The sequence below is a fragment of the Sminthopsis crassicaudata genome, chromosome 4, assembly GCF_048593235.1.
Source record: "Sminthopsis crassicaudata isolate SCR6 chromosome 4, ASM4859323v1, whole genome shotgun sequence".
In the NCBI taxonomy this organism is placed as follows: domain Eukaryota; kingdom Metazoa; phylum Chordata; class Mammalia; order Dasyuromorphia; family Dasyuridae; genus Sminthopsis; species Sminthopsis crassicaudata.
The window spans coordinates 185,345,688-185,358,299 of record NC_133620.1 but is presented as its reverse complement, the minus strand read 5'-3'; positions in this window follow the sequence as shown (position 1 = coordinate 185,358,299).

The following is a 12,612-nucleotide window of genomic DNA, read 5'->3' as shown; positions in this document are numbered from 1 at the left end:
TCCTCCTTTCATTATTACTATCCACTTCTCTACCCCAAGAAGAATAAGTTTTATACTTATATTTATAGATAGCTTTACAGTTTATAAAATTCTTTCTTTTCAATTTAAGCATATTAATCCATACATATTAGCAGATCACCAAGAAAATAATCAGAGACACTAATCAGGAAGTGATAGAAAAATAGCTCTTAACCATGTCATATTATGTTTTCCTACTCAATACTTTTTTTTTTAGTAATCTATTTTCTCTTCAACAAGTAAATAATTATATACATTTCAACAGTATTTACAGATCTTTTAGTAAAACAAAACAAAAATTGCTTTCCATAAATTATTTTTTCCAATATTCCATATCCCATGCATGCACCAAAAACTTCCAAAATTCCTTGACAAGTATAGATATAACATTGTCCAAAGTCCTGATCTTTACAATCAAGTGAGGCAATAAATAAGGATGTATACTACACATATATTAAAATAATATTATGACAGCTTAAATCCCTAGAACATTGCAGGGCTTCCAGGATAACATTAATAAGGAAGAATAAAGTGAATAAGAAAGTCAGACTTTAACCAGACTTTGGTATATAGGCTGTTAAACAAGAGCTATCCTTAGAAAACTACCTATGGACAACAAATTGGACTCACAACTAAACAGTAAAAGGAGATAAGACTGAAGTATTTTTAGGTAATTGTAGAGATCTTTTAAAGATCTCAACCTTCTCTTTAAAATAAGGAGTTTTTAATTCTAACATTTTGCCACGAATAGAGAGTAGCCAAAATAATCTGTCCTATTCAATTATTTTTCAGTTGTATCCTACTTTAAGTAGGGGTTTTCTTGACAAAGATACTGGAGTATTTTGTCATTTCCTTCTCCAGCTCATTTTACAGATGAGGAAAATGAGGCAAACAGGGTGAAATGACTTGCATAGAGTCACATAGTTAGTATGCATCTGAGGCCAGACCTGAACTCATGAAGATGAATCTTCCTCATTTCCAAGCCCTGTGCTGCATCCACTGGACCACTTAACTGCCCTGGGCTATTCTACCGTTTCCTTTCATTTCTGTGTTTGTATGGTTTCTTAATTACGTGACATTCTTAGAAAGGTAGGGAATAAGGTAAAAGGTATGTATGACCATTATAGTACTTCCTGTGCCTGTGGCTATACAAGTGTAGATGGCACTATTTATGTGATTTGAGAATCTAGGCATATTTATACCATGAGGTGGGAGTGGATTGGGATCATCTGTGAAGAATTTTTGCCTCATATTCAGTGGAAGCAGTATATTTGAACTAAACAGTTTTATGCTATAGTGCTTTTTGATCTACATGCTAGATCATAGTAAGAGACATGACAATATCACCATTTATAGACCCAACATTGTGCTCAATTTTGCAGATCATACTAGATACTTCTGTCTAGATACCAATCTTAAAGATCATCTCTTCAATTAGGAAATAAGAGGCATTTTATTTTTACAGGGTTTCAGTATGCTACAAGCTTTTTCTAACATTCATTAGAAATACTGTACTAATCTTTGAAGGTAATTTAACTAAGCCTTAGAAAGACCTGATCAAATACATATTTTTATAGATAATATTTTAATAAAACTTTGCTTGCATTAGTCTTTAGATTTTATTTTCAAACAAAATATTTTTATTTGCAGACCACACCACCCTAATTCACAAAATTTGGATCAGTCCATGTAGGTCACATATAGTAATTATTTGCTTGATTCCCTTCTTATACCTTAGCCTTTTGTATTATCTAATTGATCTCCTGCCCTATTAAAAAACTTGATTGCACTTGATACATAGTAATTGCCTGTTGGTTGGTTATTGATTTCTTAGCTGAAATCATTAAAACCCTTATCCATCTCTTCATATTTAATCTTCATAATTTTTATATGTTTAGTATATTAAAGATTGCCTGTTCCAAAAGAGGGGAGAAAATTCCCCATCATGAGTACAAGATGGCTGTGGCATGGTTATATGGCAATTTTTCTGAAAAAATCATTTTGGAAGTATTAGCATGTTGGGAACTGAATGTGGATCAATAATGAGATTTGGTAACCCAGAAAAATTAATGCAATATTGGACTACCATTCATAAGAATGTAGCTGCCAGAAGTTAGGGTCCCTCTATGCTATGTCCTGGTCATAAGTGTTGGGTTAAGTCCCAAGAGTCACAGTTTAGGAAAAGTAATAGCAAGCTAGATTATCCAATAGAAAGAAATTGATCTTTGAATCCTTACCCTTATAAGGTTAATTTGAAAGAATAGGGCATCTTTAGTCTGAAGAAGGGAAGATTTCAAGGAGAAAAGCTGTCATATATTAAAGGGATTAGGCTTGTTTCTGATGATCCAGGAGAGCAGAAGCAGGAGTAAAGGGTAGAAGCCAGATTTAAGTTTCATATGAGGAAAATCTCCCTCATAATCATAGCATTCTAAATGTGGAATGAACTTACATAAAAGATAGTGATTTTCTTTTATTGGAAATTTTCAAAGAGAGGTTGGATGAAGATTTTTTTTTTACTATGTTGTAGTAGGAAGATATTTTTTGCTTATCAGTTATATATATATATATATATATATACACATATATATATACGTATATATATATACATATATATATACGTATATATATATGTATATATATATATATATATATATATATATATATATATATATACACATATATATATACGTATATATATATACATATATATATACGTATATATATATGTATATATATATATATATATATATATATATATATATATATATATATATATATATATATATATATATAGTCCCATGTTAACTTTGGCAGCATAAGTATCATTACCATTACCAAAACAAGAAATCCAAAATATTTTGTATGCTGAAAGTCAGTAAAGTTTCAAGATCAACAATATAAATAACAAACATTTATTAAGTGTTCTCTATGTGTCAGTATTATCTAAGAGCTGAGAATACAAATATAAGGAGAAAAACAGTCCTCAACTTCAAGAACCTTTCATTCTTAGAGAAGTCAGCACATAAAAGAAAGTTTAAAAATAGTGGCTATAATGATGGTGAGTAAGATTGAAGATACAGAATGAGGAGACATGATAGAAAAAGTTCAGAGTTCAGCCCAGGAAGGAATGAGACATGGCTGGTCTCTCCATTTTCCTCTTCCCCAAAATGAAGATTCCGGAAGGAGACATATATTCAGAAGGAGAGGCAGTATATGAATTCCAGGGATAAGTTGAGCTTCCAGGATGAAAAGGTTTCTGGGACATGGTAAAGAAAGTCTGGAGTGCAACCTAGAAAAGGAGATGTTACTGAATGATCTTCATTTATCTTAACATGAATGGATTTAGGGAGAACAGGTTTAAGTATAGAGTACATATATATGTGTGGTTTTCAAATTACTTCTTTTGTTTCTACTATAGCTCAATATTATATTAAATGAAAAAATGATAGGAAACCATTGTCCTTCAATCATTTGTGATGTGATCACCACTAATAAAAATTTTTAGAAGTATAAACAAGGAGTAAACTATAAAATTCACAAAGGATTTAAGTCCCAGGCATGTATTATGTGCATCTGCTAACACTACAGCATAGCTATTACAATTCAGAATATCTTCTTTTTATATGGGAATTATATGGTTTTTAATGAAATATTTTTCATGAATTGTTTATAATTAACTTATAGGAAATTCAAAAATCTGTAAGTAGAAGAAATAGCTTCCTAAATTGTGAACCTACAACTCATATACACATTGAAAGACAATGTAAAAGCATATTAGGAGTGAAATCACAAGGACATATCTAGAAAACCATGCTATTATTTTAGAGAAATTGAAGATCTGCTCACAAAGAGGGGAGAGGATGTATTTTGTGATTTCCCACATTGAAAATTCCCCAATTGTGGCTTCCTTGTCAAAACAATGAAGTGTCATTGGCATTGCTCCTCAAAGGAAAGAATTAATTAAACATCCTCTATGGGGATCTGGTTACTAACAATGCTACTTCTGACATAAGACCTCTTTACCTTGGGTCTGAATTGTACTGAGTTTTACTATCAATGCCTTTGTCCTAAACACTCATCTGGTTTTCTTCTATGTGACATGAGTTTCCATGATCACAGGACTACAATTAGCCTCTCAGTCCTTTCAGAAGATTTGTATAGCCCCTCTTTATAAAAGGAACTCAAAGCGTTCTGCAAACACATCATTGACCTTTGCTGATATAATTATTGTCATGATTTTATGTGGTGACTACAAGACTGCCTCTCAGACAAATCCTTGGGCAAAGAGATCCTGTCATCTTAATTCACATTCAGGAGGGAATATTCTTGGCATGAGGGAAAGTTCCAGGGTCAAAAAGCTGGAGAATTAGTTAAAGAAATAGGGCCTGGATGAACTCTAAGCAAGGATGTGTTCATTTGTTTTTGTAGTGCTTTGCTTTCAAAGGATATGTGCTTAGAAAAATATATAAAGGTGCATTTATTCAAATCATTTTATGCTTTAAGTGAATTCTGGGAGCTCCCTCTTTAAGGCAGGAGTTCTTAACCTTTTCTGCATGGACCTCTTTGTCAAGCTAGTAAAGTTTATAGGCTTCTTCTCAGAATGATTGTTTTTAAATGGATAAAATAAAATACTTATGATTACAAAAAAACATCAATTATGCTGAAAATAGTTATCAAATTAATTTTTAAAAAAATGTATGCACTTCAGATTATTAACTCTTGCTTCACAGGAAACCTGTAGGAAAATGAGGAATGCTTCATGACATTTTCAATTCATCTCTTTTGTAAATTCAGGTTTAGGTAAACTGAGTTTTCAGAAGGCAGATTACACGTATATACAATATACAGATAATTGACTTGGATTTTTTTTTAAAGATCAGATCTATATTTTGAATTAAGGTGTATGAGACTTTTTAAAAACTACAATCCCAGAAATGTAATTTGACTCTTATTCACATCCTTTGAACACTGCTGAAAGAGCTTGTGCAGGTAATACTTACTTTTGTACAAATTTATATTATCAACCTCAATTTAGCCCTAACTATTTCATGGCAATCCTTCTCACCTTCTCTATTGAACTTCCTATAGCATTCATAATTATATTGGTTCCAAAGCTTGATTTGTCTCCTGAAGTTTCCTACTTACCTACCTCTTTTCCCTCTTCCTTTTATAACTTGCCTCATATTATCCTGAGAAAATGAGAAAATGAAGTACACATGATACAAACTCCTTTCCCCTCCTTAATTTTGTGCTCAAAGTACCTTCAGTAGTATTTCCCATTCTTTCTTCTTTTGATCCAATCTTTGATGAAAAGATGATCCTTCATTTTGCCCAAGTCAATTCCTCTAATTGTGATCTTCATCCCATCCCTTTTTATCTCTTCTGGGATCTTGTTCCAGTAATGGTTCTCTTTATATTTTCAGAATTTCTTTATCCAGTGGTTCTTTCCTTGTTACCTACAAACATATCCAGACCCCCCCATACTTTTTTAAAAAAAATCTTTATTTGATGCTGCCAATCCTCTCAGATATAATATGTCTTTTCACTAACAAATTCTGAGAAAAAAAGGTATCCACTTCTTGATTTCTCTTCCTCATATCTCTTTTTACTTGATAGCTTTTTGCTATCTGGTTTTCAAGCTTATCACTGAACTGAAGTTGCTCTCACCAAGGTTACCATTCTTCTGACTGATAAATCCAATGACATTTCTTAATCTTTACTCTTTTGGCCACTTTTCAATAATGAACATTATAGTCCATCCTTTTCCCCTGGAAATTCTCTCCTCTCTAAATTTTCATGCTTTTGGTCTCTCTTGGGTCTTCTCTTGTTTAATGAGTCCTTCTTAGTGTTTTTTCTGACCATTCATGGTTCATCTTTGTATACATGAGTATATCCCAGAGCAATATTTTCCTTCCATACTGGGGACATACATGATAGCTGTCTTAAAACATTTGAAAAGCTTTTATAGTGGAAGAGTTTTAGACTTATTTTATTTGTCTCTAGGGGGCAAAACCAGGAATAATGGATAGAAGTTGCCAAGAAGTAGATTCAGTGTTAATGTAAAGAAAAGCTTCCTAACAATCAGAGAACTCTAAAAGTGGAAGGGATTGCCCAGGAGATTAAAAACACAATAATTAGAATGCTAAAGCTGGCATCAGGAAGACTTGAGTTTAAACTGGGCATCAGACACTTACTAGTTATGTGACTCTGAACAAGTCACTTACTCTTTATTTGTCTCAGATTCTTCAACTGCAAAATAGGAATAATAACAGCATACCTTCCAAGGGTGTTGTGAAGATCAAACGAGATATTTATAAAGTGCTTAGCACAATGTCTGGCACCTAGTAGATGCTTTTTAAGTGCTTGTTCCCTTTCTGTTACCTAATGCATTTCTTCTCAAGCAAGTCTTCAAAAAAAAAAGAAAAAGAAAAAACAAACAAACAAACAACAACAACAACAAAAAACCCCAACAACCCAAAACTAAATAATCACTGACAGGGTTGCAATAGGAATTCTTTTTTCCAGTGTGGGCAGAATTATATGGTGGCAACAGAGATTTCTTTCAAATCTGAAATTCTATAATTTTCTTTTTTTCCTTCTCTCTGTAATCTCTTGGAAATCTTGTCAGCTTCCTTGGATTAAGTTAAAACTTCTTTTTTTATTAAATCTTTTTTATTTCCAAAACATATGCATAGATAATTTTCAACATTTACTTTTGCAAAATCTTGTGTTCTAAAATTTTTCCCTCTCTTTCCCCATTTCCTTCCCTGGATAGCAAGTAATATAATGTTAAACATGTACAATTCTTCTACACATTTCCATAATTATCATGCTACACAAGAAAAATCAGATGAAAAAGGAAAAAAAATAGAAAGAAAACAAAATGCAAGCAGACAACAATAAAAAAGTGAAAATGCTATATTGTGATCTACTATACTATACTGTTCTACTATACTGATCTACTATACTATACTATATTGTTCCCACAGTCCTCTCTCTGGGTGTAGATGTCTCTCTTCATCACAAAACTATTGGAATTGGCTTGAATCATCTCATTGTTGAAAAGGGCCATGCCCATCAGAAATGATTATTATGTAATCTTGCTGTTGCCGTATATAATGATCTCCTGGTTCTACTCACTTAGCATCAGTTCATGTAAGTCTCTTCAGGCCTTTCTGAAATCATCCTGTTGATCATTTCTTATAGAACAATAATATTCCAAACATTCATGTACCATACCTTATTCAGCCATTCTCCAACAGATGGGCATCCACTCAGTTTCCAGTTTCATGCTTCAACAAAAAGGATTGCTACAAACATGTTTACACATGGGGGTCCCTTTCCCTCCTTTATGATCTCTTTGGAATACAGGCCTAGTAGAGACACTGCTGGATCAAAGGATATGCACATTTTGATAGCCCTTTGGGTATAGTTCCAAATTGCTCTCCAGAATAGTTGGATTTCACTTGATATTGTTAATCAGAGAACAATTGAACAAAAAAGATCCTTGTTATATCTATCAAAGAATTTGTATTATCATAGAACAAGAGTGGGAGAAATTTTGCTGGAAATTAAGGTTTACAGCTATAGCAAATGTTTGATTAGGTGTTAGGTGTGGGTTAATGCCTAGCTTTTGCTATACTAATTTCCAATTTTCGCAGCAGGTTTTGTCAAATAGTGAGTTCTTATCCCCAAGCTGGTGTCTTTGGGTTTATCAAACACTAGATTAGTATTGTCTTTGACTACTGTGTCTTGTGAATCTAACTTATTCTGTTGACAGACTACTCCATTTCTTAGCCAATACCAAATGGTTTTGATGACTACTGCTTTATAATATAGTTTTAGGTCTTATACAGCTAGGCCAGCTTCATTTGCAATTTTTTTCATTAATTCCCTTGAAATTCCTGACCTTTTGTTCTTCTACCTGAATTTTGTTGTTATTTTTTTCTAGCTCTGTAAAGTAATTTCTTGGAAATTGATTGGTATGATACTGAATAAAGATAACTTTAGGTGGTATTGTCATTTTTATTATATTAAGCTGGAACTTCTGTGAAAATTATTCCCACTAGATGCCTGCAGGGCCTATCCACTTTGATATAAGTTTCTCAAAAACATGTCCAAAATAGAAAATTATCTTTCTCCCTTAACTGCTTCTGCCCTTAACTTCCCACTGTCTATTGATAATTACTAGTATTGTTCCAATCAAATAGCTTAGCAATTTTGTAATTATTCTTGTGCTTTTACTTTCTCTTTTCCTCCTCCATATCTAATCATTTTCTAAGTCTTGACAATTCCACATCGACAATATCTTTTGCATCTGTCTTATTTTTTCAACATACATGACCACTATCCTATTTTGGGCCCTCAATGCTTCTCATGTAGATTGTTGTAATAGCTTCCTAATTGGGTTCCCTTCAACCAGTTTCTGTCCTTCTCAAAGCTCTCTTTGATACAGCTATCAAAGTAATATTCCTAAAGTATAGACTTTGCCACATCTCTTACTTGATCATGAAAAAGAACCTGACTCACCTATTGTCTTTATGATAAAATGGAAACTGCTCACTTTGGCATTTAAAGACCTCTATTATATGACTCCAAATTATGTTTCTGAATGCATTTCACACCATATTTCCTCACACATAATCTGTATTCTAGCCAACTAGTCTACTTGTTCTTTACTTTATATGATATTTCATCTCTTTGATTTCATAAGCCATCTCTCATGTCTGTCACAGTCTTCTTCCCTACTTCTACCTCTTAGAGTTCCAGATCCTTTAATGGCTTAGTTCAAGTATGAGGCAGCTGGGTGATATAATGGATAGTTTTAGACTTACATTAAAAAAGATCCAAATTTTAATAGTACCTAATATCTAATGAAAAGAAGCTGCTAAATAAGTAACTGGCATTTATATAGCACTTTATGGATAGCAAAGCAATTTACATATTTTAATCTCATATGATCCTCACAACAACTCTGTGAGGTGGGTATTATCTCCATTTTATACAGGAGAAAACCAAAGCTAAAAGGTTAAATGACTTGCACAGGGTCCCATAGATAGTGAATTTTTAAAGGGGAATTTAAACCCAGGTCTTTCTGAGTCCAAAGACAGTACTCTATCTACTCTGGAATCTGGTCCCTCTAAATAAATGTTGGTTGGTTGCTCTATTGATTATTCTCCTCAGTACATGCTAAGCAATGCTATGATACAATCTGAGTCTACATAGATATCTTTAAAATGTCTTCTTTTAATGATTATATTTCTCTCTTTAAACCATTCTGGGTTTTTTTTTTTTTTTGGTCAGTGCTCAATTATAATTTTTGAAGGTAAGTCCTATATGTTAAAACACCTTATATTTATATTGCACATAATTTCTTTCTGTTACCAATAAAACACAAAAGCAATAAGTAGCACATTATCAGCAATAATAATGATATTAAGCAATTTTGCAGCGAGGTGATGCAAAGAACAGAATGCAAGATCAAGAGGCAGGAAGAACTGATTTCAAATTCTTCCTGAAACATTTATTGACTATGTTCCCTTGAGCAAATTCCTTGACTTCTTTATAAATATTTCTTCCTCTGTAAAATGGGGATAATGACAAAGCCTACCTCATAGAGTTGTTGCAAGGATCAAATTGCAAAGACAATATATGTCAAGAACTTTACCATGTGGTATGAGCTACTGTACTCATGATCTACAGAAATGTACTTTTTTAAAGGAACACATTGTTGGCAGAATTTGTTAAGAAATTTCAGTTGTGTCAGAACAAAGGCCATCAATATTTAAAAAAAAACTTTTAAATATTTGAAATTTAGGCTTCTCTTTGTATGGGCCAATGACAAGTTTATACAGTTCTTTGGTATTTTTTTCCCCTCTGGTAGATTCAGGATGAGAAGCCATGGATAGATTGTAATGAGGGACTACCCCATATTGATAAAATCAGATGATATTGGTTACCTTATGAATATTTCCACAGAACTTCCTATGTAGTATAATAAGCACTGGCAATGAAAAGAAAGACAAAAGGGAGCTCCTACTGTCAAGGAGCTAACAGTCTATTGAGGGAAAAACCACAATTAGAAACCTGTATGCAAGCAAAATATATACATTATAAATGGAGATAATCAACAGCCAGAAGGAAGTAGCATTAAGAGGGATAAGGAAAAACTTATGTAAGATGGGATTTACCTGTGATTTGAAGGAAGTCAGGAGGTAGAAAAAAAAGAATGGAGACTATTTTAGGGATAAGGAACGGTTAATGAAAATGTCCACAAGTGCAAGATGGAGTATCTTGAACTAGGAAGAGCAAAAGGTCAAAGTCACTGGATAGCAGACTGCATGGTGAATAGTAGGGTAAAAGAAGACTGGAAAGGTAGAAGGAGATTGAGAATGTCAAACAGAATTTCAAATTAGATACCATAGGTAATAAATTGCAACTGGAATTTGCTGAATTAGAAAGAGGATAATATGGTAAGATCTGTACTGTAGGAGGATCATATTGGCAACTCAGTGGAGAATTGACTGATACTGATAGAGCCAGACAAGGAAAGTGAGCAAAAGTCCACCACAAGAGGCATTTAACTTAGATGATGAGGGCATGAAGTAGAGTGGTAGATGGAAAACTTGAAATAGGGACTTAGCTCTTTAAAATGCAGGGCAATGGTATCCTGAAGCTGCATCACATAAACTCAGATAACTGATTGTTAGATTTTTAATGTGAGCATTTATAGTTTAGAGATTGGGTTTATTTATTTTTTTGCTGATTGACTAGCTTAAGAAAGTGATGGAGAAAATGTTAATCATAGTGATTAAATTTAAATGAATTGGGAGAACATTTTCCCCTGGAAAGCTAATTGTTAAGCCTTTACCATCACACCCCTCAGGAGTGAATAAGGGCGAAGAACTATTGTGTCTGATGGATACAACTTTGAAGGTAATGGCAAGAAAAATCACAAGGACTATTTAAAACAGCATTGATAGTCTTAGGGGGTCATTTCTTTAATGTGGGTGAGAAAAGGATTGATATGAAAGAAAAACATTTTCATGCTCTAAAAGCCAATCTGAAGGTTAACTTTCCTCTGAGTACATCAAGCAAGACCCAAGAACTCACTGAGTATAATCTGACATCACACTCCCTTGAAATGAAACTTTGTAATCTTCAAGAAGACAAAAAAAAACCTCAGTGGGGAGACACAAATATATATAAGAGTTTCTATTTGGCAAAATACAAAGTTCAAGGAAACCTTTGCTTTTGAAACTTGCTTTTTATGTTATGAAAGATCTAAAGCTATTAGTGGCAACACACAGAGGAGAGAAGCCACTTAAATACAGTCATAGCTCCACTAATGGAAGTGTTCAAAGTAAGTGTTTCAGATAGTGAACCTTGGTTTTGCTCCCAAGGCAGCATTTACCCTGGAGAAAAGACATTGACCTTTCCCTGAATCAGGCAAATGTTGTACTGTATTTAATAAGACCATGATGAAAATTTATCTGAATTATTTTTCTTTTTGTTGTTCTTCAATAATAGTATCTTTTGCCTCATCCTGATTTCCTCTCTTTGCCGTATGGTTTAAATATACTTTCCTATTATTGCCAAGGTGTGTTAGACAAGGAATGCATAAAACAGAACTGTAACCAAGAAGTTAGACTTTGTAAAGCCCTCCTTCACTTAAATCCAATTCACTTATATGTCATGGCATTACTTCCCTGATGTCATGGTCCTCTGAGAGAATGGAGGATAAACAACAATAAAATGACTTTAAAATGGTTATCTTCTTTTTTTTACTTCTCTTCTACTTTCTTCCTTCTTCTTTAGAATATGCTACTACTGCTGCTACTACTACCACTACTACTACTATTGTTGCTATCTAGCATTTATATAGCACTTAGAGATTTACAATGGATTTTGCTTGATTATCTAGAATTTACTTTATTATCTTTTTGATCCTCACAACAGTCACTATTCTTAGATCCGTTTTATATATGAAAAAACTGAGGAGAGGTGAAATTACCTTCCCAGGCTCATACAGCTAGTGAATATTTAAGAAAAATTTGAAAACAAATCTTCCTGACTCCAGATCCTACACTTTATCTACTGAACCATCTATTTGCCTTAGGATGCTTGTTATCTATTGCCTTAAATTCTAAATATTTGTGTGTGTCCTATCTTTCTAAATTAGCTGAAAATTTCCTGAATGTTAGGAGAAATGTCTTATGCTTCTTTATTTCTTACATAATGTTCAGCACAGTGCTTTTCCACTGTGAGTACTCAAATATTTGTCTTGAATGAATGAAAATATCATGTGATCTTTCTTTGCCACTAAAGCTGCTTTATAAGGAAATATTATCAATTGTTTTGTGATTTATTTCTAGCTTTCAGGTAGGAGTCTCAAATCTGGGTAATCTTGCCTATAATATATATTCTCAGTGCCTAAGGCATCTCTCTAAAATTGTAAGCTGCAGGTCAAGAGCAGATCTGCAAGTAAAAAGGGAATATTCAAGAATAAAGAAAAATATTAATCTCTTATACAGCCTTGTTATGTGTATTTTAGAGTTTTTATTGATGATTATTAAGTTAGTGGAAAGATAAAAG